Genomic DNA, 5,562 nt, shown 5'->3' on the forward strand with positions numbered 1-5,562 from the left:
AATTGTCACTGCTGAGACCTGACACTTCATGAATCATAAACAAGCCTTTACTCTGTGTTCTAATTTTTGACCCAGAATCTGTGAGCATAATAAAATAGTCATCGCAAGCTACCAAGTCTTGGGGTTATTTGTTGTACAGCTATAATAACTGGTTCAATCCACCCAAAGAATTATTATGAGGATTAAATGAGAAATATACATAAAGTAACAAGCTTGGTGTTTGGCAAGATACACGCTCAGCGAATGGGACTTATCAAGGGCTAACTCTTCTATTTACTTGGTTCTGCTCAAAACAATTAGTATGGGGTATACAAGAAATGCCTAATATATCATTGTTGACTTGAAGTGATTATAGACTTGAGGACAGAAAGGATGAGATTGTACAGAAATCACAACCTCATTTCCCTGACCTAAGAGGAATTTTTTTTTTTCTGAAGCTACGAAAAGAAACTGGATTCTTCCAGTAGCAGTTTATCAAATTCTAAACTTTATCTTGGTGAGAAATCAGATTTTACAATTCATTTAATCCTTCCTTCTCAGCTAAGTCTATCTAAGGTGACAGAATTGTAGGTACTTGGATTCAGTGAGCAATAGTTAATTTGGGAAATGAGGGATCCTGGCTAGCAAACGTGGGACATAGCTACTGCAGCAGCCCACATCTGCCCTGATCTTCACTGTGGCTGTGAAGTGAGGTTCCCCCCCCTCCGTCATCTACGCCTCCATACTCTCCATCCCTCTCCACACACCAGCCCTGTCACTGTCCACTATAACTTACTACATCTCGTCATGTACAGTCACACACTGGAAGGAATTTTGTACTGAGCATCCAAAAGTTTTTTCTTGGGGACAAAACCCCGCCTTAAGGGTTGGGGTGTCCCCACCAATTTGGGGATATTTGCATCACAAATAACAAATACTTTCATAAAATCACCCTGGATTAAAACAGTCCCTAATTTCTCACCTACTTTGTCATAGTTGGTAGAAGAGACGATACAGAGTGGTGGGCCTTGCCTGGTTCCTAAGCTGTGGAGTCTGAATATCACGTGGAGGGAGGCAAGCAGCCACTCGGGCACCTCACTTAGAAGGAACCTGAAGACCTCTAGCTCAGCCAGTAACAACATTCTGATGTCTGTGTTCCACATCTGACAAATGGTCTTTGCCTCATTTGCCAGCTGGGAAACCTGCTAGAATCTTAGCTCTTCTTGGACTAAGGTCCTGCCTTGCTGTTACTAATCAATTGCTTAGGAAATTCTAATTTTCTTCTTAAACCCCCGAGTAGTGGCCGGAGGCCTTGCTGGCAACAAAAGGTTTCTCTGACACTAAGGGTTCACAGTTAGGCCTCCAAAAACGATTTATGCCAGTTTTCTCCCTCACCAAGCCAGGCTAGCCTTTTGGAGCACTGAGACACCTTTGCCAGACTCCCCCACCTCACCCCACACCTCCCGGAACTAATAGTTGGCCTCCTGGTTGGCTGATATGCCCTCTGAATAGTGTATTCTGCCTCTACATGGAATTTTCCAGAATCTGCCCCATCTAGTGAATGAGACTGGTTTGTTCTGGTTAAGAAAGTCATGTGGAACAAGATGATAGTAATGTGAAGATGAAGATCTTCTCAGTTTTTTAGATGGCTTGATTTTAGAATTATAACATGACAGATTAAATATGCAAATACCTTCGCTACTCGAACTGCTCTTTAGAGAAGCAGAAAAGAGGTTTCAAACTATCTGTAAAATGAGGTGAAAGGACATAGCTTTCAGTCATTTGAGTAATTATTTCCCTGCTGAGAAAAGGGCAAACAGTAAATAATTTCATTTCATTTAATACTAAAGATACAGAAGGTGTCTCTTTTTAATTAATTTCTAAAACACTGTCCAAAAATTCCCTTGGCTCTAGGACAAATCTTTTAATAGAACCAAAAAATAACAAAAAAGAAGGATAAGACAAGGAAGAAGTACTTGTCGCCCAAGAACTGGTCTCGTGCTTGTTTTTAACTCAAGGAGTCCTCTCTGAGGGAAGGATGTGGGAAGAAGGGTAAACTGTGAAGGTCCACAGTCCTTTTCCATCACGAGGAACTCTGGGAGATAATGAGACAGAAATGCTTGACAGGGCTCCCCAAGGACAAGGCCAACAAGCTGCTTCAAGTGGCATCTCCAAAAGTACACCTGTAAGTTTCTCAGATTTCTCACCCATTAAAATTCTAGGAAAAGGAGGCTAATTCTGCAAGCAGCCAACTCAAACTTCCTGTTATATGTGCCTCTTACAAAATGACAAGCAGAGGATTATATGACAAGAATGCTCGAACAGCCAAGGCAATTTTTCTAGGTACTTATCTGGTACATAGATATCTTGAGTGTTTGCAACTTTTTGTTTTTCAATAACTAACTAGATTCAGGCAGGGCATCGGGAATAGAGTCAATGGCATTGCAGAAGGTTGCATGGTTACGGACTGTAGCTACACGGTAGTAAGCCCAGCAGAGTGTATGGACTTGTGGAATGACTGTGTTGTACCCCTGAAACTAACGTAACATTGTGTGTCCACTATACGTCTAATAAAAAAAATTAATTGAACCTTTAAGCACAAGGGGCGTCTGGCTCTCTCAGTCAGTAGGGCATGTGACTCTTGATCTCAGGGTCATGAGTTCAGGCCCCACACTGGGCACAGAGCCTACTTAAAATAAAAATTTAAAAAAAAAAAACTTTTAAGCACAGACAGTACTACTGAAATAGTTACCAAGGAGACCACCAACACTGTTACGTAAGAGATACCTCAGCTCTTGTACCCAGTGGCCCCACTCAGCCTAGTGGAATATATGCAAAAGAGGCCTATTATATAGAATGGATTGATATTGGTAGATTGAAGACCCAAGGAAAACAAGAAGAAAATCTCTGGCTAGGGTAAGCAAAATCATTGGGAGAGGAGGAGTAATAAGATGAAAAAAACCAGTGAAAGCAATTATGTGCTAATGGCAGATCATTTCCAAAGATGGCCACCAACCATTCCTCTCATGCCTGTATGGGCATGCTACTCCTTCCATCAAGAGGTAGAATGTGTTTCTCCGCCCCTTAAATCTGGGCTCGTCTAATGGCTTGCTTTGACCAAGAGGAGGCATCGAAGTAATGGGTCTTCCCTTCACTGGGACCTCTGAGTCAGGGCTTTCAAAGATCTTGGAGCTTCAGCCTTCACCTTAGACACCAGCCGCCAGGGAAAGAAGCTCAGCTAGACTATCAATACGATGAGAAACCAGATGGAGAAAGTAAGACCCAGCAAGCCTTGGCCATTCCAGTCACCAGCTGAGGTCCCAGATGTGTGAAAGAAACCATCCTGAATGTTTCAGCCCAGCAGAGCTCCCAGCTGAATGCAGCCACATGAGGGATCCCTGAGAGGAGCAGAAGAACATCCCAACCGAGGCCAGAGAACCCACAGATTCGTAAGAAATAAGTGGTTGTTGTTTTAAGATAGCGTTGAGTAATGGATGACCAAGGCAAATCCTCTGTCTCTCACAACAACGAAGAGGTAGTTTGGCAACATCTATGCCTTGAGTGGTGAGTCGACTAGATGTGTGGACAGCTTCTGAGTAAGCCAGTGGACTTCTGGAAGGTGGGCAGTAAACAGGTAACAATCTAAGCAACCGAAAAACTATGGCCGATTCTGACAGGATGAAGAGAGGGCAGATAAACTGGGATGGGGCAGAAAGATTTTCCTGGAAGCTTTCTGAGTCAGGTCTGTGGTAGACCCCAGAAAGCTGAATGAGACAATTCAGCAACCATCACTTCCCAAGGTCTCTCATGCCAGCCTGGGAGGGGGGAAAAAGGGAGCAAAATGCAAGTGTCTGTAGGATGTCTTACTTTAGGTTTCTATGGAAGGAGAGACCTTGAGCCACGGATTTGAGAATTTGCACAGACTGGTGAGGGGGAAGTTTGACACAGGGAAGGGAAGGCAGCCAGAGTTAGGGAGCCAGATACCAGAGCTGGAGACTGAGAATCCCCGAGAAATGGCGCCATACACACACTTTAGAACGATCCAGGCCAGTTTGCAAGAAAGCCAGAATGAATATACTCACGGCTTCGTGTATATGTATGAATATGTGCTGGAAAACAGATGGAAAATGCTTCCCAATACATTTCAGGAAACCGATTTTTGGGGGAAGGCATAATAACAAATGCACTGATTAAGGCTTACAGTTAATCCACATACGTTCCTTGTGAAAAGGAACCCAGAGGCCATGCTCTCCTCCAAGTTAGAAGCCAGACAAGCAGCAACCTTACCTCAGAATGGAAGGGAATTCCCTGACAGGAAGAACTACAAACCCAATGGATCAGAAGCTGTGTAGTCAGCGACTCACGTCTTCTCGCTTCTGACACTATAGGCAGGCAAGTGACAAACTAATTAATGCACCCAAGTCCCCAAGGCACAGCCAAGACAATAAAAATTGTGTTTCACGGGGACATACATTTTAGTCGGTAATGAGACAAAATACAACTGAGAAGCGTGCTGTATCAAAACATCAGACAAATCAATGATTATTTTCATGACAGAAGTCTTCAAAGTGGTAAGAGATAAATTGTGTATTCAGCAACTATAGTGAAAAAAAAATACTCTGTATAAAATGAAAGAAAAAAATTAGATTGGCACTTTTACCTCCTAACTGTTATCTCTAAATCAGCTTCTTGATACACCCACTTAACTGTTTATTACTTGATATTTACGAAAGGGGCAGGTGTTTAAATATTAGCTTATCAAATAGCTCATGATTTTCAGGTATTTCCACTGCTAGATTACTCAAAGTGTATGTTTAATTTCTAATATTCCTTGAAAGATTTTCATAATTTTACCTTCCCTTCTACTTCTGTGCACTGGTGAATGAATTTATTAGGTAGAAATGCTCTAGAAGATATTCAAGTATGTATTATAATTGGATGAGAATGAACTAAGTAATGACTAGTTTATTTGTTCTTAATTCTTTTTTTTATTCTTACTCTATGACAATTCTGATAAAAAAAAAAAAAAAGATCCTGGGGCGCCTGGGTGGCACAGCGGTTAAGCGTCTGCCTTGGGCTCAAGGCGTGATCCCGGCGTTGTGGGATCGAGCCCCACGTCAGGCTCTTCCGCTGGGAGCCTGCTTCTTCCTCTCCCACTCCCCCTGCTTGTGTTCCCTCTCTCGCTGGCTGTCTCTATCTCTGTCAAATAAATAAATAAAATCTTAAAAAAAAATAAAATAAAGTATGGAAACCAGAGTTATGTTAGCCACATTTCTTGAGCTTATCAGTGTACCATTTCAGCAATTCTTGAGCTGGGAAAACTGATACACTAATAGTACAAATTCTTTATTAAATAGCTTTAATTCACAATAAACCCTCATTGTATAATATTTAAAAACAAGGAGAAAGTGAGAAAGACAATTATTGTAGCAAGAAACCTAGTATGAAACTTTAACATCTGAAAAGACGTATAGCTGTTTTGGAAAGACCCTAAGAGATGATCTGGTCCAGTTCCTACCTAAGTAGCTAAGGCATTTTTTTTTTTTTAATCCCATGAAGTTAAGTAACTTCCCTAGATCACGT

The sequence above is a fragment of the Ailuropoda melanoleuca genome, chromosome 15 (assembly GCF_002007445.2).
Source record: "Ailuropoda melanoleuca isolate Jingjing chromosome 15, ASM200744v2, whole genome shotgun sequence".
Classification (NCBI taxonomy): Eukaryota; Metazoa; Chordata; class Mammalia; order Carnivora; family Ursidae; genus Ailuropoda; species Ailuropoda melanoleuca.